This window comes from Callorhinchus milii, unplaced genomic scaffold (assembly GCF_018977255.1).
Source record: "Callorhinchus milii isolate IMCB2004 unplaced genomic scaffold, IMCB_Cmil_1.0 Scaffold5, whole genome shotgun sequence".
Classification (NCBI taxonomy): Eukaryota; Metazoa; Chordata; class Chondrichthyes; order Chimaeriformes; family Callorhinchidae; genus Callorhinchus; species Callorhinchus milii.
Genome location: NW_024704746.1, coordinates 37448436 through 37460960, shown reverse-complemented (window position 1 = coordinate 37460960; position 12525 = coordinate 37448436).

Below are 12525 nucleotides of genomic sequence, written 5' to 3'. Positions count from 1 at the left end.
AGAGTCAAAGCTTGGGGACCCCAGAGTGTACGTTGGGGTACTGCTGGAGTCTAACCACCTAAAACCGCATAACTGGCCATTGATATTGCTGTCTGGCAAGCCTTCCAAGTGCTTGTCCAGCTTGGACCAACCTATCCGTTAGGGCTTTGGCTTGCAGGGTTAACAGGAGCTGAGTGGGATGACTCCCTGCCCCCAGTAACTGGTCTGCCCTTCCAGGTCCTGCTGATGAGCCAGGCCGGGCTGTGCTGTCATCAGCAGTGTGGTGGAATACTGCAGACCCGCCTGGCTCTGACCTACCAAGATCGCCACAGAGGGCTGGCTTGAATCCGACAATCCATTGCCTGGCATGTCACCTTGAAGCCAGTTCAGCTCCCAGGAGACCCCACTATTGCAGTGATATCAGAAGCGACTTGAGCATATGGGGATGTTACACAGGGAATGTGTTGTAGAATATCGGCATGTAGAACCTCACATGATATGATATTCTGGATGGTTAGTGGTAGCGGAATTCATCATGCATGCATCTATGTATCATTCGCAAATGTACATGTTGATCTACATATCTTATCGTCTTACAGAATACACAAATTTCATTTTAGAATATAATCCTGTAAAGAACTTTGAGATATCCTCCAGATGTGAAAGGCACTTTATCAAATGCAAGGATTATTATTTTCATTTTCACACATGGTTAAGTAAATATTAAAATCTAGAAAAGTTCTTTTAAATTGTAACAATATTTTGTGTTGCTTTACTTGGAAAGATTTCATCAAATTGAAATGCATTAGAAGATTACACACTTCACACAAGGAAACAATGTAATATACAAAAAACAAATCTATATTATAAACAAGCAACTGAAAAATGGCAGCCAATGCAAATAGAATCAACAAGAGTTTGAGCATGTTAATAAGTTCAAATAACTCAATGATGCATTTAAACATTACAAAAGAATGTCAGCTTGTTTGGTTTATTGCTGTCACTGAGTCAATCCAAACAAATTGCCAAATTTCTAGTGTTGAGAAATTTGTTGGTGTTTGGCTACTAAAATAGTAATTTAAAAAGTCCTGCTAATTTCAGTTATAAAGCATAAAAATAACAATTACTTATCTAGTTTAGAAGTAATCATTTTGTTGAAATAGCTGAACGCTATAACATAATTAGGAATTTAAAGATTTAGTGTTTTAAATATATAGCTATTTAAATAGCGTAGTTACCGGCATTACTGAAAGGAAGTAAAGGTAAGTTAACCCAGTGTATGAAACCAATTCATTTCTGCTGAACATTATTGAAACAAGGGGCCCAGTTTAGATAGGTGTATGGGCACAATTTAAATTAGCATTTTATTGTCTCTATGTACATATCCATGAATGAAATGAAGCAAGAAAGCAAGGATTGTAGGTCATTATAAGTAATTCTCTTCATTTAGAAAGGGCAAGTAACTAATATTTCTCCCACAATACTTTAAAGATTTAAGTTTGGAATCCCACTCTTGCTCATTCCTTTCCCTTTGAAAACCAATCAGACCTTCACTGTGGTCAGATCTGAAAAGGTGTGGCTGGTGTTGCAAACAAATTTCATGACTTTTAAATGTCATGAACTAGTTATCAGAGCAGCAGAACTGAGATGTACAGATCTCAGACATGTCTAATGATGCAACATAAATCTTCACCTTTAATGATCGTATTTTATACTTGATTTGAAACTGCAACAACTGTAGTTTAATATGATGATGTTATGCTTCTACATCAAAACTAGAGAACTGACTCATAAGACAACAATTAGAGAGATCTTGTGATAAGATGCATATCTTATACAGAATATTTCTGCTTTTGGGAAATCCTTACATTTTAGTAATTAATTAACACTATTATATAATATTACTAGTAAAGAATAATAGTAGTATTCTAAATGATTAGACATTCAAAGTGTGGCTGTAGTTTCTGACTCAGAAAATGACACTTCATGTATCTATTTATTCGTCTGAGACAACACATGCTTTGTTCTGAATACCGGACCCTAACAAATCCATGTATTTTGGTAGGACTATAAAGTGAGTTGTGAAAGCAAACATGTTGATTGACTTTTGCAGGAAATGATGGACACAGGCACAGAAAAGCGTGAACAAAGTGACAGAGGTACATAACTCATAAGTGTAAATTGTGACAGAACTAACAGGCTACTATTGGTTCCAGGCAGTGAGTTTTTGACTCTTTGACTGTGGATGGTTTCATAGTCTAACTTAAATTTACCATCACTCAGATGTTTTGAATAGAAATTAAGAATAATTATTCTCACCCCTCCCTATTTCATACTTAGTCTACACGCGTGCAAACAAAAGTTAAATAACATTGTCCCCTATTGTTTCATATCACATAGTGACGTACTGGACAACCCACAAATTATTTATCTTTATTGCATGACTTTAGTAACAGCTATTTAAATGTCAGATTTTGAGGGCTAGGCAGCAGGAAATATCAATCGACTTGAATGTAGCTTAATTGGCTTTCCTTTTTCTTCTGGGATATGGTGTTGATATTTTCAGCTACAGCTTTTCCATCACTGTCAAATCACATAAGCTATTATTTAAGAACAAGTCAAATCGCTCCTCTTCCTATTTGCTCAGGCGGTCAGTGCAATATTATCAGCAACAAACAAGATAACACATTGCAGACAATTGAGCAAAATGTAACTTTTGTTAACTGTTTTTTTCATACAGTAAACCAATAAATCTTGCCGGTGTCGATACACATATGTCCTTTCAAAAATACACTCCCTGGTGGATACATTTCAGAAGTGTCTACAGAATAAAATCTCTTTTGATTGATTGTTACTGTCCCTCTTGTAACACATCCACACTCCCTTGGTATGTTTGTTATGTAACAAAATTTCTTCTGACAATGAGTTTCTTCTAATGAGGTGTTGGGTGACATGTTAAGGGGTTGGGTGAGTTAGAGTTCAATTAGGTCTTGCGTTATGGTTAAGGTAGCTAGGAGTAACAGGTTAAGTCTATTAACAAGTGTATTTATTTTGAAGGAGCCTATTTAAGATTAGCTTTTATTGAGAGATTTATTTTGGTTAGGGAAATAATTTAATGGCGGTGGGGTGGAGGAGAAGGTAAAGTAGGGTCTCATTAAAGCTAAGCTAGCTCCAATTGTGATATGTTTCACAAAGGAATGCAGATTTGAATGAACTCTCTGTGGTAGTCTGATTCCAAGGTTGGCGAATCTGCTGTCCTCCAAGAAATTGATGGATTGATAGTCGAGTCAATTTGACTCTTCGGCAGGTCATGTTTGTGTGTCTGTGTGTATGTGGGGGAGAAAACAATCTCTACGGCAGGAAATCGTCCCACTCGGCTCCTATTAGCCCTGTAAGACAAATCACTATCGGGGATAAGACAAGTCCCTATCGAGAATGGTCCAAGCTGAGAACCAATGTAAACCATACCAAACAGTACTTTCAATGATGGATTTAGCTCGTTAACTCCAGCAGTACCCCCAGAACACATTCTGGGCGTTCCCAAGTTATGATTCTTGCCAACTTGTACCTAATAGTCTGGTGAATAGAATTATGTAGCAGGGCACCTCCCTCCAGGGAGAGTATACATTCCAGTGTGCAAGAAAATGACCATACATATGTGGAACTCTTTCCAGTGTGGATACTCTTAATAGGTTCCTGCGTATAAAGGCATATGGCTGCCCCCCCAAAAAAAAATTGATTCAGGAGAAAGATCTGTTATGATGTGGACTTGTTTTGTGAAACTGGCTGCCATTCTGATATGACTCAAGTGAAGAAGGAAACCTTTTACACACCTACCCCTTTTGATGGATATTTCCTTTGTGAAGGAATAATATCCGTTTTAGTAATCGTTTGAAATTGAAAGGCACTCAGCTGTCTAAGTAAAAACAGCTCTCCTGTTTAAAGCACTGTTGAGCAATCCACGGACAACAACTGAAAGAGATGTGTCTGACACCAGAGACCAAAACAAAGTGTCATTTATTTGGCTGAGTGCGTCAAGCCCCAAAATCGCACTATTTGGATAAAGTCCTATCTGAACTTTGGATCTACTCTAATTCTAGTGACTCTTTCACTTCAAAGCCCTTCAAATAAGGCAATGCAAAGGGTAACTGACTGCTATAGTTTTTTTTAAAAAAATCAATCTTCAAAGCGTTGATGTTTTTATAGCATCTGAAATCCTGTTTGTGTAAAACTGTCTCCAGGGGGAATCGGATCTCTATCGCGTCTCTTCACATCTTATACGATCTGCCTCTCCACACCTATCAGTATATCGCTGGTACATCTTGTCCAACACCTTAAGGGCACTGCCAAGTAACGCGGAACTAACTTTATTTTGTGCCTCTAACAGCCACTCCTTATCAGCGCCGGGGATCCGGGAAGTGTTATGGTTAATACTTCTCACTTGGTAACTAATGGATTACAGTTCGAAAAGTCAGAATCACACGTTTTACCTGAATGATTTCGGTTCGCTGCTTCGAAAACCTTCTTCCAAAAAAAAAACACTATCCCTCGAACCCAGTTCGTCCGACTTCTGCGACTAACATATGGGGGAGAGACCTGTTCATGTAATACATTCCATTCTAGTGATGGGTTACTCATTAATCGTGAGCCTGTTGGATGCCGGAGATGTTCAGCAAGTGACTTGGCACGATCCCACGCTCAAAGCACGACATTGTGACAGGTTAAAACGTTTGGCTCAGAGGGCGAATGCAGCGATCATTCAATCCCAATCATTATTCTGGAACCAAAATGCTGCGAAACGCAAACCCTTTCCCAGCCTAGCCCTGGCAACATGTCCAGTGCTGCTGATCGCCTTTGCCTTTCAATGTAAACCCGACAAAACACTTTGTGCTTTTAAGTAACTGAGAACATTATTTTGTAACCCCATTGGAATGCGTGTAAGGTGCCCGTAAATATAACCTGTACTGGCTAACGAGGCATTACACAATACATCACACCGTGCCATGGGACAGGGCTACTTGTAAAATAATCCCTCCCAAAAAACAAAACAATAATAAATTGGTCATTTTCAATCCATGACTGTATGTGGGACATTGCTGTGCGCAATTGGCTGCCGCGTTCGCCCACAAATATACAGTCAATTCACTTTACAGTATATTCTGCGAAGCGCTTTGGGACATCTAGAAGACGTGAAAAGCGCTATATCAAATGCAAGGATTATTATTATTGTGCCCTATTGTACCAACTGTACAGTTTTGTAACTAAATTTGCCTACCAATAAAAGCGATATCTCCATCCATTAGAATTTAGATATTATACTGCTTTATTACTTATCAAATGTAGTGTTTCTGAATCAGTGCGGGATGGTTTATGTGGAATATGTATATATATTTTAATCAATATAGCCCGACAGCAAAGTTCAACATAAAATATCTTCCTTATGTCTTACCAAAATAAAATAAGTGGAGCAAATCTTATACCCGATCACGTGCCAGTGACCTCTGCTGGAAAGAGTGTGTGAAAGTTGAGGTCCCAGTTACAAGTCTGATTTTAACCACACTCTTGGCTCACTCGTGAAGAATGGTCACTTGATAGTACGGAAGTTTTGGTAACTGATTGCTAACCCAGTATTTTGCTGATACAGAGATACAAACCACTATAAATGTGATTCACAGCTATTTTCAGTACTTAACAACATACTTTTTAAAAGAAATTATATGACTTATTAATATTTTAGTAAAATAATAACTGAAAGTGTACTGTTACAACAAAAATAGTGTTGAAAGACAATACTGAAAGACATGATACCATTATATTTGTATTTGTTCAGATACATTTGTTCTGACTGTGTAATGTCCATTTGAACTAACTAATAGGTGAGACTATGTCATAGAAGTATTGTGGCAAGTAGAGTGAAGCAAATGGACAATCAGTCCAAAGGTGGATCCAAAGGGCATCTCCATACCTCTGTCCAACTTCTCCCGTGTTACAGTATGCACTCCATAGGAATCAGACAGTTGATATTTTGGACAATTAAAGAAAAACTTTATTCCAACATCATAATAATCCTTGCATTTGTTACAGTGCCTTATCACATCGTTGAAATGTCTCAAAACGCTTCACGGGATATAATAATAATAATAATAATAATAATCCTTGCATTTGATATAGCGCTTTTCACGTCAGAAGGACGTCCCAAAGCGCTTCACAGAACACACTCTAAAGTGAATTGACTGCATATTTGTGGGCGAACGTGGCAGCCAATTGCACACAGCAGTGTCCCACAAACACTCATGGATTGAGAAACCAATTTTTTTTTATCTAGAGGGATTATTACCCCCGGAAAAGCGAGACCCGAATCGACTAACAACCAGGTTCCTACTTACTGCTGGCTAAACAGAAGTATGTGTGTGTAGAGTCAGGCAGTGTGCCTAAAGTTTTGTCCTGATCTGTTCCACCAGGGAATCAAACCCGGGTCCTCTCCCTTACCTGCGAGGCGAACGCTCTAACCACCTCACTACAGGACTCCACAAGTCCTGTAGCGTATTGGGTAGGAGTTGGGGTGGGTGGGTGGAGTGAGAGGAAAAAGAGAGAGGGAGGTGGGAAAAAGCAAGATATATGGAACTTGCAAACTAGATTAGCACCAAAAGCACTGTACATTAAACATCTAAGTAAATGACTTATTTTATTGGATAACCACTCTATTGCCTTGAAGAGTAAACATCCACAAATATAGATTTCCAGAACCCCTGTCGACCTCAGAGAATATGCCTCAATTGAAAGAAGTGTTTTGATATTCTGCTTTAGAAAATAATTTGCAGTTTGCATTCCACTGATGTGCTCCATGTTTAGATTAACAAGATCAATTCTCAAAAGTTTCAAGTGTTTAATTTAATAGGGGTTCACAAAGCGAGATTCAGCAGGGACATTTGTGATATGCAAATAGATTTAAACCGATATAAGATCTTTGAGTCATTACAAACATAATTTAGTCTAGATAAAATAACATCTACCTAAAATGTTATTTCTTAATGCAGAAAATATAATACCTTGAAATGTTTTCTAATCCAATTATGCACAATAGAGTAAACGATTAGAGACTAAGCGTTCCTCATAAATGCTTTATAAATCAATAAAATGAATGCCTCAACAATAATAATCCTTGCACTTGACTTCATGCCTTATGTCTTTGAAATGCCTCAAAGCACTTCAGAGGATTTTTTGTAAACTGTAGCAGGTGAATGTAGCAGCTAATTTGCACAAAAAGTGTTCCACAGACAGCCATGATGAGAATGAATATAATAATTGTTACATTTTGACATTTGCTCATCAATTAACTCACTAAAATAGGAAGAGTTTTGTTTTGTTAGGCTTTTGTTTCATAACATTACTAAATATAACTTATTTTAGTGTTTACAAAAAAAGTATGAAGAATACTTAGCAGATACTGTATGTGATAATAAGAAGGAATGGTAACCCCTGAATGCAGTATGGATGAAAGCCAACATTGTATTTATCTACTGTAAAATAAAAGATTTCCAAATTGAAATAGTCAAAATTATAATCAACCTTAAAATTTCTGGAGACAAAATCACAATACGCCTTGCTGTGATGGAAAGGACATAAAAAATGTACTACTGAATGTTTCTAACAAAATATGGTACAAATTTGTCAGTGCAAAATTAATGAATTCTGCTCTTTTCTTCAGTGTTCAAGATGCATATGTGATGAGAGCAATACATTGTAATCAAGTTGACTGATTTTTTTAACATTCCTTGTATCACTGAAATATATCAGATTATTCTACCCTTTTTAAAATGTGACAGCAAGTCTTCAGTATTCGTATTATAAGTGCTCTGAGATGCCGCCTGGCGCGAAGGGGACTATATAAATGAAAGTTGTTGTTGTTGTTAGTACTGGGGATTAAGCAATTTGCCCTTGTCCATGGAACCTTATGCTAGGGTTGGTCAGCACTTTGTGAAGAAAAGAGGAAATTGATAGTTTTTAAGTTGCCGTTCTTTTCACTTTAAGGTAAACTTGGAAATGGATGCTTCCTGAGCTATTTCTTTATCTCCTCTATTTATTGACTATTCAATTTGATTCCAACTGAACAGTATGGTAGCGGGGTTAGATACTTGTACAATGCTTTTCCAACCCACATACTGTCTTCTTCAGTCACTACTGGCACATATTATTGCTTTCCTCTGTGATTGCAAAATGAAAGGACAGTAGCACTCACTGACAATGACCACTTTAATCACCATCATTGCACCACTGTAATACCTGTCAAAGGAAAGTTAGTGAAACTTTCAATACAGGAATATAGAGATGTTATGACCAGTTCCACAAGCTTTGTAGCCTACTGTTAAATGTATTCAACCATATAGAACCTCAGATCTACAATTTGATCAGTTTCCTCTCTGCTGAGGATACATTTGTAATCCCTGGATGGATGTTGGAACTGATAAGATAACTGAAAAAAAGGATTGCTCAGCTAGCTGCAGTCTCATTCTTATTATCCATGTTACTTTATCAATTCCAACATCGATTCTATTTTTCTCAGCGTAAATTGATTTACAGGCTACATCAGATCTCCAGTCAACAAGTCTCAGCTGCATTCCCACAGTTGCTATGTTACAATGATCAGAATTAATGATAGATATGACTAATGCTAATACAACTAAAGCTGTCAACAAGAACTTTAAAATATGTTCTTGCAAATGATTAAGACAATGAATAGGGCCAACATTTGTCTCTTGTTCAAGAAAAGTCTCCCTAACAAATGGTTTGAAGGGGCACCAAACAAATTGCATGATTGCCCAATTATTTAATATATAATATAAATAATAATCTTTGCATTTGATATAACACGGTATTACGTCTTCGAGACATCTAAAAGCGCTTCACAGATTATACTGTAAAGTGAATTGGCTGTATATTTTCTGGGCGAAGGTGGCAGACAACAACAACAACAACATGATTGCATTTATAGAGCGCCTTTCACATCGGGAGGACGTCCCAAGGATCGATATTCACTGTACAATTAGCAAATCCTGCTGGTAACCCAAAATATATTACAGAAATCTCTAACACGTATGCCCAGAAATAGGTTACAGAGAGCGTAGGATCATTGCGAAGGTATTATTACCCCCGGAAAAGCAATCCGCCAATCGATTAACAACTAGGTTCCTACTTACAGCTAGGTAAACAGAAGTGTACGGAGTAAGGAAACTTGCCAAACATTTCACCCTGCCAGGAATCGAACCCAGGTCTCTCGCTTGTGAGGCGAGTGCATTAACCACTAAGCTACAGGACTTCACAGTCATATAAATGCTGATTGGCAATGTTATTAGTTATTGATAAATTTGTAGTAGGCAACAATGATGCACCTCCAATAATATTCAAGTTTCTGGAGCAGGTATTGAGGCAATTGAGCGGTATTAAAGATGGAGAATCTGAATACAAAATGTGGAATGTGAACTTTTGAATTAAGTAGTTTATCTCCAATGTTGTGGACTTATACTACCTCAAAGTGCAGTCGATACAACCAACTTCTGGTTCTGACTTGTTGCTAAAAAAAATGGCTGACTTTCAGTTCTCTGATAATGCCATTTGTTGTATGCTGCATGCAGTGTGCAGGAGCCTATCTAATGGCACTTCCAGTATGTGCCTTTGTGAAAGAAGTGATGTCCGTGGCACTATTTGCCTATAAGGTGCACATGTGGTGCGCAGGAAGTGACAACAGCAACTTGATGCCCTGCATATCGACTGTTTTTGCGGTTCAGTTAGAGTGTGGTTCTGGGATAATGGACCCAGACAACCAACATTATGAGCAGCCAAGTTAACATCACATTATTCACAGTAACAGCTGGTGCTTGTATGGGTTATTGATCAGGGTATTAGCTGACACTGTATGATTGCAATGTGTTTATCAAATTATCAGTCAAGCAAATTAAATCAAACACATTTGGGAATCTGTGCTAGGTATTTCTCAAATTGATCCTACCCTATTTCTGGGCATATGTGTTAGAGATTTCTGTAATATATTTTGGGTTACCAGCAGGATTTGCTAATTGTACAGTGAATATCGATCCTTATGTTTTTGACCCCAAGTTAAAGAGAGAGCAACAGCACTAGAACAGGACTGAGGTAATACACTGTTTGATCACAGGATAACAGACCATTTCCGGGTTCAAATAATCCACACCCAAGTTCTAGCACATCAGAAACCAATGCTGGGGGTCTACTGCATTACTGAAGGTGCCGTCCTTCAGATGAGACTTTAAACTGAGGTCTTGTTTTCCTCTTTAGATGGACACTAAAGACCCCATGACACTATTGGAAAAGAGAAGGGAGATTCTCCCGGTGTCCTGACCAACAATTCCCTGGATAAAATTGATCATTCACTTCATAGCTGTTTGTGGTACATTGCTGTGTACAAATTGGCTGCCACACTTGCCTACAAATACATCATTGCTGCATTTAAGAATTAAAAAGTGGTTTGAGATGCCTCAATGATGTGATAAAGTGCTATGTTAAATGCAAAAGTTATTATATTGTTATAAGTATAAAACAGATGTAAAGAGAGCTATGAAGAAGAATAAAGAGCTATGTGAACCAAGAAGACCTTGTAACTTGAGAGAAAATCTTTTGAATTAGAAGCGAACAATATGGAAAGTGGTGTTAAAGGCCCACAGGAAGGAGAGCGACGACAACAACCACAACTTGCATTTATGATCGCTGGGTGCCCAGAGCAACCAGGAGCTGACGACATGACATCTGCATCAATCCAAATGGGAGATTGTAATGCATGACATATGATTACCAATCTGGAGAAAAGAACATTTTCCCATGACAAAAGCGAAACAATCATAGGGGTAATTTAGAAGAAAAAACAAAACCATTTGCAGAATTTTCGTGAAATCAGCTACTGCTTCACAGTGGGAAAACAATTATGTTACCATTATGCAGAAAATGACCAGAAGACATATTTAAAGGTCTTTTCTCTAAACAAAAGACATCTGGTTCGCAAGACAAAAGTAATACCCTGAGACATCATCATCCTTCAAAGTGTAGTAGTTAAAACAACTGTTCTTTTTTTATGTAAAAAAGACTCTCAATTACATTTTTTTCAAAGAATACTTCTATAATGTGGTTCAGTTTAACCCACTATGAAAAGACGGTATGTTATCATGACAGCTCAGAGCGCTCTAAGCCATTGGTGATGACATCAATTCAACATTATTTGTTTTTATCTCTCCAGAAGTATGGTGACAAAACTGGATATAGAGACTAAGTACCCACATCAACTTCACACAATAAAAATGTAAAGAAAAAGTTGGCCCTTCAAGCCTGCTGTGTTTTCAGTATATTGCAACACTCACTCCATTTCCTGCCTTTCCTCCACATCCCTTAGTATCCTTACTTATCCAGTATCCATCTCTCATCATTTTGACTTTCATGGTTGGAATTATGCCTCCAATATTTTATGTGCCTTTGTAACACTTTCATGAAAGTTTTCAATGTTTGATTAATTCATGCACCTGTTTTTCCCTGATTTGCTCAAGCAAAAAGGTAAATGTAACTTCTTTCTTACCCGCTTTTAAAAGCTGGAGTGATATTTTAGTGCATCAGCATGGCAATTTGGAGCAACATTACCTTGTGAGCAATGGGTGTGTATGGGGACCTCTCACATGCATGGTGAGGTACTGAACTGATGCTATGCTCTTCCCCAAAGGGAGCAAGCAGAAGTTAATGGTTGTAGCACCCTATAATAATGAAAGATGCAGAAAATTGAAAATTTTGAGCCAAGTGTCTGGAAGATATAAGGTGAACTAAAAATTAATGAAAATATTTTTTCCACTGAAATAAAATTGAGTTTCTAGCGCTGTTTGATATGTATGTTGTCTCCCATTTCCCCTTTTTCTCCTTTTCCCATTTACGGGTAACATCTCTTAATTCTGAATTTGTTTTTATAAAAATGTAAAATAATAATAATCTGTATATGATATGGCACCTTTATGTTGGGAGAACATCTGTGAAATTAATTTAAGGATTTTAAATACACGATGAAGATGTATGAAAACATATGCAAGCAACAAGAATGATTTAAAAAAAGTTAATTACAAGATATGCAAAATCTCATCAATATTTGTCAGCCCATTTATTCACATCAGCCCATAGTGTCCTCAAGAGAACAAGATCTGGGATATTTCCAAATCTAATTTTCTTAACACGTCTTTTACAAGTTTCTCATCTTGTTCAGTTCATAGTACTCTCATCTCTGAGTCAGAAGGCTGTGGCTTCAAGCCCAAGGCTAGTGAGAGAGGCACTGAATTGCTGAAGATGCCATCCTTTGAATGGGATGTTTTGCAAGGTCCCTCGGGTGGATGTAAATGATTCTCATAAAGTTATTCAAAAGATGAGAAGTTTCTCATCAACAATTCCCCAGATTAATTGCTCATTGTCTTCAAGATATTCTTGGGATCTTACTCTGTGTAAAATGGTTTTGATATTGATTGTCTATTTGACACTTTTTGATGTAAA